This window comes from Rutidosis leptorrhynchoides, chromosome 8 (assembly GCF_046630445.1).
Source record: "Rutidosis leptorrhynchoides isolate AG116_Rl617_1_P2 chromosome 8, CSIRO_AGI_Rlap_v1, whole genome shotgun sequence".
Taxonomy (NCBI): domain Eukaryota; kingdom Viridiplantae; phylum Streptophyta; class Magnoliopsida; order Asterales; family Asteraceae; genus Rutidosis; species Rutidosis leptorrhynchoides.
This window is the reverse complement of record NC_092340.1, coordinates 286,291,232-286,306,191: the sequence shown is the minus strand read 5'-3', so window position 1 is coordinate 286,306,191 and position 14,960 is coordinate 286,291,232.

Below are 14,960 nucleotides of genomic sequence, written 5' to 3'. Positions count from 1 at the left end.
TTTAGAAATGTTACCCAAATGAGATGAAGTTGGTACCAAAACGAAGAGGAAGTTGTAAGGAGCTCAAATATGTAATTTGTTTCGCAAAATACCCGCTAGATCATAAATGGATGATGAATCTTTGTGTTTGGAGTTAGAGAGAAAATGGAGGAAGTAATAAAATGGAGGAGGTGATAATGAAAGGGTGGAAAGGGTTTGACCCTTTGACCTAGTCAAAGGTTTGAACCTTTGGCAAGTTTGGTCCCTCAACTTTAAACCGGGTGAGGGAATTACCTAAACGAGATAATTCAGCGCATTTTAACGGGATGTGTTATAAACATATAACGGAACTTAAATAGTTAAACGGAAAAGTGAACGGAAAAAGGCGGGATGTCACATTACCTACACCTTAAAAGAAATTTCGTCCCGAAATTTAGGTAGGCGTAGTAGTCGTTGCTTCTTCCTCGGAATCTGACGTTTCCGGGACCGGGAATAGATGAGGGTGTTTCTTTCGCATTTGATCTTCTCTTTCCCAAGTAAACTCGGGTCCCCTTTTGGCGTTCCATCGGACCTTAACAATCGGGATCCGGCTTTGTTTTAATTCCTTCTCGACGTAGTCCACAATTTCAACCGGTTCCTCCACAAAATGGAGTTTGTCATTAATAGTAAGTTCCTCGAGAGGGACGACGATATCGGGCTCGGCGAGACACTTCTTCAAGTTAGATACATGAAAAGTAGGATGGACGGAGCTTAGTTGAGGCGGAAGGTTTAAACGATAAGCAACGGTTCCGATACGCTCTAAGATTTCGAAAGGACCAACGTACCGCTGGTTTAGTTTCCCACGTTTCCCAAAACGGATGACACCTTTCCAAGGTGCGACTTTTAACATGACGCGGTCACCGACTTGAAATTCGAGGTCTTTGCGTCTTTTGTCGGTATAGCATTTTTGACGACTCCGGGCCGTCCGAAGCCTATCTCGGATTTGAAGAATCTTTTCGGTTGTTTCGTGAATGAGTTCGGGCCCGGAAATTTGCACGTCACCCACTTCGGCCCAACAAAGAGGAGAGCGACATTTTCGACCATATAACGCTTCAAAAGGTGCGGCCTTAATACTCGCGTGATAACTATTATTGTAAGAGAATTCGGCGAGAGGTAAGTGATTGTCCCAAGCTTTTCCAAAATCAACAACGCAGGCTCGTAACATATCCTCTAAGGTTTGTATTGTACGTTCACTTTGTCCATCGGTTTGGGGATGATATGCGGTGCTCATGTCCAAACGCGTTCCCAACGCTTCTTGTAACGTACGCCAAAATCTAGAAACGAAACGGCCATCTCGGTCGGAGATAATCGATAACGGTACTCCGTGTCGGGCTACAATCTCTTTAATGTAAAGTCGTGTAAGTTTCTCCATTTTGTCGGTTTCGTTCATGGCGAGAAAGTGCGCGGATTTGGTGAGACGGTCAACAATGACCCAAATTGTATCATAACCGCCCGACGTTTTCGGTAGTTTGGTGATAAAATCCATCGTGATCCTTTCCCACTTCCATTGCGGAATTTCGGGTTGTTGAAGTAACCCGGACGGTCTTTGGTGTTCGGCTTTGACTTTAGCGCAAGTCAAACAATTGGCGACGTATCTAGCAACCTCCTTTTTGATGTTCGGCCACCAATATTGTTCTTTAAGGTCATGGTACATCTTATTGGCGCCGGGATGAATCGAGTATCGCGATTTGTGGGCTTCGTCTAGGATGAGGTTTCGTAGATCGCCATATCTAGGCACCCAAATTTTTCCGGCGTAATATCGAAGTCCGGTCTCCTTAACTTCGAATCGGGAAACGAGAATGTTTAAAAGTTCGCGTGCGATGTTGTTGTCCTTAAGAGCTTCATCTTGGGCTACCCGAATTTGGCTATTAAGGTTGGAGTGGATGGTGATATTCAAAGCTCGGACACGAAGAGGCACCGCTCTTTCCTTTCGACTTAAGGCATCGGCCACTACATTTGCCTTCCCGGGGTGGTAACGAAGCTCGCAATTATAATCGTTCAAGGTCTCAATCCACCTTCGTTGTCTCATGTTTAGTTGCTTTTGATCGAAGATATGTTGGAGACTTTTGTGATCGGTAAAGATAGTACTCTTGGTACCAAGAAGATGATGTCTCCATAACTTAAGTGCAAAGATGACGGCACCGAGTTCAAGATCATGTGTCGTGTAGTTTCGTTCGTGGACTTTGAGTTGTCGAGAGGCATAAGCAATGACTTTCTTTCGTTGCATTAATACGCATCCATAACCGTTTTTCGAGGCATCACAATATACAACAAAATCATCATTGCCTTCGGGAAGTGACAAGATAGGAGCGGTGGTTAGCTTAGTTTTCAAGATTTGAAAAGCGGTTTCTTGTTCGGATGTCCAAACGAATTTTTGTTCCTTGTGAGTTAACGCGGTTAAAGGACGAGCGATTAGGGAGAAATCCTTGATGAATTTACGATAGTATCCGGCGAGACCCAAGAATTGACGAATTTGAGTAGGAGTAGTAGGAGTCTCCCATTTACTAATGGCTTCGATTTTTGCGGGATCGACTTTAATGCCTTGATCACTTACAACATGACCAAGAAATTGAACTTCCTTTAACCAAAATTCACACTTGGAGAACTTGGCATATAGTTTCTCTTTTCTCAAGAGCTCGAGCACGAGTCGGAGATGTTCTTTGTGTTCCTCTTCGTTTTTAGAATAGATCAAAATATCATCGATGAACACGATAACGAATTTGTCGAGGTAAGGTTTGCACACGCGGTTCATGAGATCCATGAACACCGCCGGTGCGTTAGTGAGACCGAAAGGCATGACAAGGAATTCATAACTACCATAACGAGTCCGGAAAGCGGTTTTGGAGACATCTTCCCCCTTAACCCTTAGTTGATGATAACCCGAACGGAGATCGATTTTTGAGTATACACGAGAACCTTGTAGTTGATCAAAAAGGTCATCAATGCGAGGAAGAGGATATCGGTTCTTAACCGTCAATTTGTTTAGTTCACGATAATCAATGCACATTCGTAGGGATCCGTCTTTCTTTTTGACGAACAAAATCGGAGCGCCCCATGGTGAATGGCTAGGTTGAATGAAACCACGGTCAAGTAACTCTTGGATTTGACTTTGTAATTCTTGCAATTCGGATGGAGCGAGTCTATATGGTGCACGCGCTACGGGTGCGGCTCCTGGAATAAGATCGATTTGAAATTCAACCGGTCGATGAGGTGGAAGACCCGGTAATTCGTCGGGAAATACATCGGAAAAGTCACTAACAATTGGCACACCTTCGATGCGCTTTTCGTCGGCCTCGACTTTCTTAACGTGAGCAAGAATCGCGAAACAACCCTTGCGAAGTAGCTTTCGAACTTTAAGGCACGAAACGAGATTGAGTCCGGTGCAATTTTTGTCGCCATAGACAATCAATGGTTCACCATTCTCGATAGCAATTCGGATTGCGTGAAGATCGCAAAGAATGTGAGATTTATTTTTGACCATCCAATTCATACCGATTATTACATCAAAACTCCCTAATTCCATGGGTATCAAGTCAATTTCAAATTCCTTACCCAAAATGTTCAAAGTACACCCCCGGTAATATGTGTCGGCACTTAAGAGTTTTCCGTCGGCCACTTCGATGGAATAAGTAGTATCTAAAGGGTGTGGTGGAGTGCAAAGGGTAGGAGCCAAAGTCTTGGACACAAAACATTTATCGGCACCCGAATCGAATAAGCAAGTAACATAAGAGTTGTTGAGAAGAAACGTACCCGTGACTAGTTCATTGTCATCTCGGGCTTCCTCGGTGTTGATGTTAAAGGCTCGGCCTCGGTTGTTGGGGTTGGCTTTCTTTTTCGGGCATTCGTTCTTATAATGGCCCGTTTGGCCACATTCGTAACAAGTGACCGTTTTTGGAGGATTGGGCCCCTTTCGAGCAACGGGGGCGGCGCTTGTGCAATTGTTGGCCCTATGACCAACACCTTGGCAACGGTGACAAACTAGTTTGTTACATTCGCCGTGATGATGCTTGTGGCATTTGTTGCAAAAAGGTAAGTTTCCGACATAACCCTTCTTGCCGTCGTTGTTGAAAGGCTTTTTGGTGAAGGTGTTGTTGTAGTAGGTTGATGGAGTGGCTTCCCATTTCCTTTTGTTGCCACCCGACTTGTCCTCGGCCTTAGGAGCCGGCACTACGACTTCGTCAACTGTTTCAATTAGTTGGCGAGCCATGTTCATAGCGGCTTGATGAGTAGTGGGTTTGGATGACATCACCCCTTGTTTGATGCTTTTTGAAAGACCGAGCATGTAGAGCTCAATCCTTTGAGATTCGGGGTTAACCAGATTAGGACACATCAAGGATAGTTCGGCGAAGCGTTGATTATAAGCTTTAAGATCGTTTCCGACCGCTTTCAAAGCTCTTAGTTCTTCCTCAAGCTTTCGGGTTTCTTCGCGCGGAAAATATTCAACAATCATCTTTTCCTTTAGATCGGCCCAAGAGAGGGCATGAGCTTCATCGGTACCCACCGATTGAACATAGGTGTTCCACCATGTTAGAGCAATTCCGGAGAAAGTGTGGGTGGAGTATTTGACCTTGTCTTGATCCCGACAACCGCTTATGCTAAAGACGGCCTCGGTTTGTTCAAACCAACGAGTAAGCACAACCGGTCCCCCGGTTCCATCATAAGTGTGAGGTTTGCACCCCATGAAAGCTTTGTAGGAGCATCCCTCGTTTGAGTTACCGGCCCCATTGTTGTTGTTGTTGTTGTGGTTGTTGTTATTGTTATTGTTGTTGGAAGAGTGACCGGCCATGGCCGCATCTACGGCGGTAGCTATCATCCGTTCGAGAGCTTGTTCGGGAGTTTCATTGCGGCGTACACGACGAGGAGCCATTGTTCCTTCAAAACAAAAGAATACCGTTGGTTAGTATTCTAAATAATACTAACTGTGATATGGGATAAAGATAGAGAGAAAAATTATCCTTGACCCGCCTTAAATTCTTTATGTCATAATGTCGGAACATCCATGTGAATCACCGTAATATAATCCCGGAAATTATATTACCCTGATTCTCATGTGCATTTAACATTACTTCATAAAGTCAAGGTGGCGCATCAACAAAATTTATCAACGTAAGATCAAGATCGAATACGAGTTAGATATGATAGAAGAGTTTGAGTATAAATGCACAATTAGTCAAATAATTCCTACTTCAGTCTATATGCCGGTTGTAGTCTAGATTCACCTATGTACCCTATGACTCGGGGTGGACACAAATGAACTCTAAATCCCTACAACCAAGGCTCTGATACCACTTGTAGCGACCCGACCAAATCGTCAAGTGACGGCGTCGGCTACGTGGGTCCCATTACCTGATTATAAGTCTTTTAGATAACTTTTGACCAAAATATGTCGCCTTCATTTCAAAATAAAGATTGTTTCAAAGTTTACAAGAATTGTTCAACCAATAGTTAAGTTACAACGTTATAATACGAATGAAATCTAGGCGACACGGTTTAAAGTAAAGTCAAAAGACGCTCCATGAAATGCACGTATACTCGACATCCAATGCAAGTATCAAATAATGAGCGGAAGCATGTATCACCTAAGTTCAAGGACCTGAGAAAAACATAGAGAATCTGTCAACGAAAACGTTGGTGAAATCATAGGTTTAAATAAGTAAATGAGTAAAAGCAAGCTGAACCACAAGAGTTGCAATATTGATAAAGTCATAGTACATTCTAAAAGTTAATATTCACGAGCACCCAATTATCAAAGCTTAACATTCCGTCCGTTGAATACCCCGTAAATTAGTGCTAGAACAACACTGTTTCCCGAAAATATATTTCATCCGTAGACGGTAGCGAACCGTCAAAGATGAGGGTTGTCAACCCATATGGCCATATAACATAAGTTCTCGCTTACACCATCTGATGTAACTAATGATAATCGGATTGAGGATTTTCGTTCTAAACTCGTATGTAGAATCTTTGTTTTCCCGTTCTTGTGTTCACTTAGTTCAAAAGAATCGTTTATGTTTTCTCATCCCAAAAGTAAGTTTAAAAGAGTAAAAGTGGGACTATGATCTCACCTTGTATGCACGAACCAAAAAGTACTTCGACAAGTAACGTGTGCTAAGAACAATGCTAGTCTTGACCTAAACAAATAGGTTGTATCAATAACGATAGTCACGAAGGGTCAAAGATGTTCAATTAGTCCTATGGCTCAATACGACTCGATTATGTAGCATGTGCAATCAAATTGTCAAGTTTCATGCAAGGTACAAGTATATAAACAAGTTAGGAGGGTTGCATAATCATTTGGTTAAGTTTGACAAAAAGTCAAACTTTGGTCGGTCAAAGTCAACAAAAAGTCAACACGTTCGGGTCGGGTCTCGGACAAATTTTCTATGCTAGTTATTCATATATAAGCATTTTAAAACAAGTTACATGTAAATTGGAGGTCTAGAACATGCCAAACATTTTTCGTCAAAAGGTCAAGCAAACAGCTAGTTTTAGGCAAACGGGACGGCGTCCTGAGAAGCTAGACGGCGTCCAGGTTTTAAGGTTGGGACGGCGTCCCGAGAAGCTAGACGGCGTCCCGATTTTAAGGTTGGGACGGCGTCCCGAGAAGCTAGACGGCGTCCCGGTTTTAAGGTTGGGACGGCGTCCCCAGTATCTGGACGGCGTCCTGATCGGTTTCCAGGCCCTGTTTGCTGTATTTCCTAAGTGCACGAACCAAAACACAAACCAACACATTTCATGACCCGCAAACAATCAAGATATGTATCTTATATCATCGGAAAGGTAATTTGACAAGGAACATAACTAAGCACTTTTCATTAATCAAAATTCCACTTACAACTACCAAAAACCGCCATCAATGTTCCTCATTCAATGCATACAAGTCATAAATGCCATTTAATGATTCGGTAACCAAATTACATGAACAATATGCCGTTTCGAAGGTAATTAAGCATACAACACAACCTAACACTTACAACTAACATTCCATGTCATTCAAATCATTAAAAGTCCATTTTAAGTTCATGAAACCTTAACCTAAATTCACCAAATTTCATAATCAAGTTTAGGAGGTTTCATTAATCTAACTATACATCATAATGAAGCTAGTAACACTAGAAACACAATTAAAACATGCACTTTAACAATCTAACAATATTTGATCATCCAAAATCAAGGATTTAGCAAGTAATTTTCATATTGAACTAGTTACACCAAAAACAACGAATCGAGCATACAAATTACATACACGACATCACAATGAGCCATAGACGCTAATTAACAACTTTATAAGTCAAGAACACGAATTTAAAGAAATCTAGTGTTTTAGAAATGTTACCCAAATGAGATGAAGTTGGTACCAAAACGAAGAGGAAGTTGTAAGGAGCTCAAATATGTAATTTGTTTCGCAAAATACCCGCTAGATCATAAATGGATGATGAATCTTTGTGTTTGGAGTTAGAGAGAAAATGGAGGAAGTAATAAAATGGAGGAGGTGATAATGAAAGGGTGGAAAGGGTTTGACCCTTTGACCTAGTCAAAGGTTTGAACCTTTGGCAAGTTTGGTCCCTCAACTTTAAACCGGGTGCGGGAATTACCTAAACGAGATAATTCAGCGCATTTTAACGGGATGTGTTATAAACATATAACGGAACTTAAATTGTTAAACGGAAAAGTGAACGGAAAAAGGCGGGATGTTACACATGTAACATGGCACATGATGACGTTATAGTCTGTGAATCATCATGTTTCATTAGAAACTCAGCATGACTTACTGTAATATAATCACGTTGATCAAGTGTCATTATATTATACTAACTTATGCTTCAGTTCCCAACACTACTTCAAAAATATTCATAATTTAAATTCGAAGGTTTACAGAATATAGAAACTAAACAGTTACCTTTATGATGTAATACAAATAACGCGAGGAGATAAATGATTTCAGATAAGAATAGTTATGAAAATATCTTCAGAAATATAGAGGATATTTATAATGAAAGATACGATGATATCTTAGAATTTCTAATATCGAAGGATGATGATGAAGCTTTGTCTGTAACGGTGTAGAGTCATGAGCAAGGTATTCGTTAATGACTTGAGCAGATATTGAATCATTTGGATTCTTTGAAGGCAGGTTTAGTCTTTGTGATTTGTCCACAGCCTCCTTCATGGTTTGCTCAATCCATTTTTCAGTATCAAATTTTCTTTTGAGCTTTTCCAACGTATCTTTCTTTATCATCAAAATTTTGACTGTTAAGATCGTTTACAGTTTTTGCTGCTTCATCAGCATTTTTTCAAAATTTCGAGAACTGATTCGTAGGCTGGGCGCTTTTCAGAATTTCATAATGGAAGATCATAATTCTAAGAGATAATTGTTATATGTATGCATATAACTGTTGAAGTAGAAACGCTGCGAGATTCGAAATACTGATTGCTAATTCTCGGCAATTAGTATGGCAATTCTCGTTATAAGATGTGGATGAGTATATGATTGGGTTTTGATGAACAAATATAATGGTTTTTCGAAGAGACTTAAGCCAATGAGTAATGAAGTTGTTGGTAAGTTTACTGCTAATGTGGTAGAATATAAACGGTTCTCCGGTAACGATGATGAAAGGCAACTTATATAACAAGGTTATAATAAGGCTAATCCTACTGAAAAGTTGAAGTTGACTTGCTAGAGCTGTGACAAAATTGGCTACTTTGGAAAGGGATTGCAAAGTTATTTTCGGTAATAACAACGCCAAAGGAGCTAGCACAGATACATGTTAAACGTTTACTCAGGTTTCGAGAGTTTTTCAAGTGCATCACTATATGCATGAATCTTTTCTTCCGTAGATGAAGTGCGGTTGATTCATCCTCTCGATTGAGGTGTTTTCAAGAATCATGAAAGGTTGGAACGCAGATTTAAATTGTCAAGATACAAATGAGGTTTAAGATGAAATCAAGTGGAAAACTTGAAGTAATGTTTAGTTTCATATATTATAATCAATATTTTAATTCATTTTAATTATCCAAAGTTATTAGTCCACAGTTAGTAGTTCACAATTAGTAGTTCAACAATTTATATATAATATTCGAATTTAATTAATACGTATCGTGACCCATTATATACATGTCTCAGACTCGATCACAACTCAAAGTATATATATTATTTAGAATCAACCTCAACCCTGTATAGCGAACTCGAGCATTACAGCATATAGAGTGTCTCTGGTTATTCCAAATAATATATATATAGATGACGTCAATATGATATGTCAAAACATTGTATATGTGTCCCGATTTATACGACGATATTTAAAGTGCGTAAAATAAATAACAGAAATTAAATGACGATAAATAAAATTGCGAGAATTAAAATCGCGATAAATAAATTGCGATAAATAAAATGTAATACGGAATTAACAGTTAGCTAGGATTTTGTTAGCGTGGATTCTTAACAAAATTCCTCATAGTTAATTTGTTTGTTTCTAACAAATTTTATTTTATCTAATGTTTTCTTCATTATGCCACTTGTTGGATTCTGATAGGTCAAAATCCAAATATGAGGTTGAATGAAAATGGTTATTCTGCGGTGAACGGATACGTATATCGGTGGATGTAAGTAGGATAGTAAATGACTGTTGAATTAGTTTTGAAAGAATACACAGTATAACCTATTAATGTGAAATCTAAATATTTCTCGGGTATTACCTACCCGTTAAAATATTTTCACCATTAACAGTTTGTACGAAAGAATTTTTAATTACAATCTTTATGAAAATATATATACATATATATTTGCTTCAGATGTAATCATGGATTTAATGAGTTAATATAATATTAATCTCATTTGCTTTTCGGTTTGAGCTAGGATGAATAATCTCTAAAACTTTAGAGATTACATAATTGCTATGAAGAATGAAGATAATTGATGTAGAATGATACGTAGAATGATGATTATACTCGAGGTACAGAATGGGATGTTGAGGCATGTGATGTTGAAACTTGGGTTGTTGGTGGTACTGTTGGTGCCGGTGATATTGCTGAAGCTGGTACGTTTTGCACCATATTCTCCAAAGTTATTTCTCGAGCACGAAGTTCGTTGACTTCTTGTATTACTCCGGGATGATTGTCGGTTCAGACGAGCGGATGAATAAGATCTAGAATTTGAGATATTATATAGTCGTGACGAGATACTCTGGAAATGAGAGAGAAAATAGTATTACGAACAGGTTCGCTGGTAAGTGCTTCAGGTTCTTCACCAAGAGGTGAATTCGGTTGGTGGAAAGGATCGCCTTCTTCTCGTCTCCATTGATTAAATAGACTACGAACCCATCAAATGAATTGGGGATGGCTGATTGGTTGAATTCATTCTGGTGACGCTGCTTCCGGAGCTTAAGTGAACATTCAGGTCGGAATAGCTGTCGGGTTCCGAAGAACTTGAACTAGTGACGAGTTCCATTTCGTACGATTGAGTAAAGGGTTTTTCGGTATGAAATGATTTTTGGGTATCAGATGGTATTCTAATTACATAGAATATCTATATATATAGAACAAAAGATTTCATAGAATACGGAGGAATTTACGGAATATGTCAGGCAAAGTTTACAGTAACAGATACGCTAAGATATGAATTTTGTCTATACACTATTCACGAAATCAATGCAGTAAGATGTGTCTAGACTAAGAATGATAAGCAAATGATTCGCTAAGAATGATAAGCAGGTAATTTTCGACACGAAATGATAAGCAAAACTTTTGACATGCAGACACGGTCGAAGTCCAGACTCACTAATGCATCTAAACAACTATCAGTTAGACACACTAATGCAAGACCTGGTTCGCTAAGACCACCGCTCTGATACCACCTGTAGAAACCCATCCTAATCCATCTGGATGAATACATTACATTTGGTTACATCGCGAGGTACTTGACCTCTATATGATACATTTTACAAACATTGCATTCGTTTTTAAAAGACAAACTTTCATTTCATCGAAAGTTGACGGCATGCATACCATTTCATAATATATCCAACTATAATTGACTTAATAATAATCTTGATGAACTCAACGACTCGAATGCAACGTCTTTTGAAATTTGTCATGAATGATTCCAAGTAATATCTCTAAAATGAGCAAATGCACAACGAAAGATTTCTTTCATACCTGAGAATAAACATGCTTTAAAGTGTCAACCAAAAGGTTGGTGAGTTCATTAGTTTATCATAATCGATCATTACCATAATTTTAATAGACCACAAGATTTTCATTTCCATTTCTCATAATATCAGGCATTTCGCAAACTGCATAGAGATAAAAATCATTTATATGGTGAACACCTGGTAACTGACATTAACAAATGCATCTAGAATATCCCAAATATACAGGTACACTCATCTGTATATAAAATCGAAGTACTAAAGCATCCATAACCTGAATGGGGTTCGTTAGGCCCAATAGATATATCTTTAGGATTCGCGTCAATTAGGGGGTCTGTTCCCTAATTCTTAGGCTACCAAGCTAAAAGGGTGATATCCGATATAATAATTTAACCATAGAATGTAGTTTCAGTACTTGTGTCAATTTTATAAAACTGTTATAAAAGCGCATGTATTCTCAGTCCCAAATATATATATTACAAAAGCATTTAAAAAGAGAGCAAATGAAAACTCACAATACTGTATTTCGTAGTAAAATTACAAATGACGCAATTGAACAAGTGCAAGGTTGGCCTCGGATTCACGAACCTATATCAATTGTATATCTATTAAAACATATAATGGAAACCTCATAATTCCATTTATTAATTATATAATATTTGTGTGTTTGTAGTTATATAAATTTGATACTAAATTTTATTTTATACATATACTTTATTTATATGTATTATTACTTAAATTATATGTTATATATCTATTTTGTGTATATATATATATATATATATATATATATATATATATATATATACAAACATTTAAAATAACTAATATTTATTCATTTAGTTATATTAATATATCTATATATATAAATATATGTTTAGTATTATATTTAAAAATCGATAGTTTGTTATATGTAAGTATTTATATAAATAATGTTCATAATAATAATAGTAACCTAAATGAAATTTTGATAAATATAATAACTAAAAAAAATGTTAATTTTTGATAAAAAAGATAGTTTTAATAAAACAGTAGTAATAATCATGATGATATTATTAATAATAATACTTTATGTTAATAATAATAATAATAATAATAATAATAATAATAATAATAATAATAATAATAATAACAATAATAATTATAACTTGATACTAATAGAATATTAGGGATAATAATAATAGTGATAATAATAATGATACAATTATAATAATACTTTTAATAATAATAATGGTTATATAATAATACTTATAATAATAATAATAATAATAATAATAATAATAATAATAATAATAATAATAATAATAATGATAATACTGATACTAACAATTGTAATTATAATGATATTACTTATATTTAATGATAATAATAATAAATTGTAGTATGTTAGTAATCATAATAATTAACTTAACAATAATAATCATAATATTCAAATTTGTAACTATAATCATAATAATATTAGTAATGATAATTAATACTTTCATTTGTAATAATGATAACAATATTAATAATTATAATACTAATAATAATATTAACATTACTAATAATCAAAATAATAATAATAATTAATATTAACAATAAATAATAATAATAATAATAATAATAATAATAATAATAATAATAATAATAATAATAATAATAATAATAATAATAATAATAATAATAATAATAATAATAATTAGAAAATGAAAATAGAAATGTATACCCTTTAAAAATCGTTCTAAGAAAGAAAAAACAAAACTGCCCCGATCCGGGCTCGAACCCGTGACCTCTCGTTCAAGCAATCACCCCTTAACCATTTGATCTGACCACGTTTTTTTGATTTAAACAGATTTAGATTTCATTTAACCTGACTTATGTTTTCATCATCTTCTTCATATCATACAGCCGACCAGAAATCGAATCCCTACAAACACTATCTACTTATTGTTTTTAGAATTTTAAAACCCAACAGAAATGATCCAAAATTTTTATTTGACTCAATTAATTCGATTAAATAAAAAAAAATGTTGTAACACACTATTAAACTCGTTCTTGAACCTCAAATCACATTCGATCTTTTAGCATGTTTTAGACCACGATCATAACATGAAAGATGTTTCAAATCCCTCCTAGAATCTTTCTGTAACCTCAATTGATCCTAAAACTTCAAACTGAAATCAAATTTTGCGATGAACAAAATTGTTGACTATTAAAACGAAAACTTTTAATCCAAAATTCGAATTGAATAATTGGAATTGAAGGCTGTAACTTTACATAAAGTTTTAAAAGAAGATTTCTAACAACTCTGCATTATTACTTTTTGGAAATTCATTCGAAATTGATTTATAGTGAAAATTATCAAGAAAAGGGCATGTCGAGCTTTTATTTCAATTTTTCTGTTAAAAATCAATCAAATAAAATAAATGAAAATGATAATTGATTATGAGACTGAGAGAACTGAATGACCTTTTCATTGATCAACTTGTTTATTTTATATTGTGAGTGATCGACATATAGCAGGCAGGAAACAAATTGGAGAGGAAAAAAATACACTTCGATTAGGGCATCAAACAGATTTTGGTTTTTACTGGAATTGATTTGTACGATTTTAACAATCATCTACAGATGAATAACGACTTGAAGCGATTCTGATTTATCAAATCTATCGATACAGTTTTTATATAATTGATATTAATAAATAATGAATTAATAATTAATAATTATAATTATATTAATTATAATAAAAATTTTTAATAATAATAATAATAAATATAATACATATAAATATGTTAATAATAATAATAATAATAATAATAATAATAGTAATAATATTAATAATAAAAGTAATAAGGCATAATAAAGAAATTTTTAATGAAATTGATAATAATAATAATAATATTATTAATTATAATTATAATAATAACACTAATTATTTTAGTATTGATAATAATATTAGTAATAATAATATTTGTATATATATCAACATTATATTTTTAAAATCATAAGATTAATAATGCTAGTATTGATATTAATATTAAAAGTAATAGCAATATTACTATAACAACTATATTTAATATATTAGTATTTACATATTATAAATCATGTAGTATAACTATATAATATATTATATAATAATAAGTATTAAATTTTTTATATATATCTAATAATAATAATAATAATACTAATATTAATCATAATAATTATAGTTTTACTACTATCTATAATAACAATGATATTAATAATGTTAATATTAATATTTATAATAATATAACAAATTAAATGTATGAAATTTTATATTATTTAATAATTATATTGTTAATATTGATATTGATATTAATATTACTATTAATATTTATTTAAATGAAAGTAATAATAATCTAACAACTATATTTTAATCTTGTAAGTAAGTTTAGTATATGTAATATTTAATAATTATTTATATAATAACATATAGTTACTTAAGATATTATGTTATTTATAATAGAAATAGATATTAAATTTTTTTTTGACACACAACATTTATACCTTTGGTGTTTTACAATATAATATTAATTACTGATTGTAACCATATATGTTTATATATTCATTACAACTAAATTATTTTGTATCTTATTTTATATATCTAATTTTAATGTTTAAATTATATTTTATTATTTCCAATAATCATATATACTTACATTTATGTATATATATATATATATATATATATATATATATATATATATATATATATATATATATGTATATATTCATATATACATATTTACTTACAACAATTGTTCTTGAATTGTCGAGCACCGTCAAAAGGGTAAT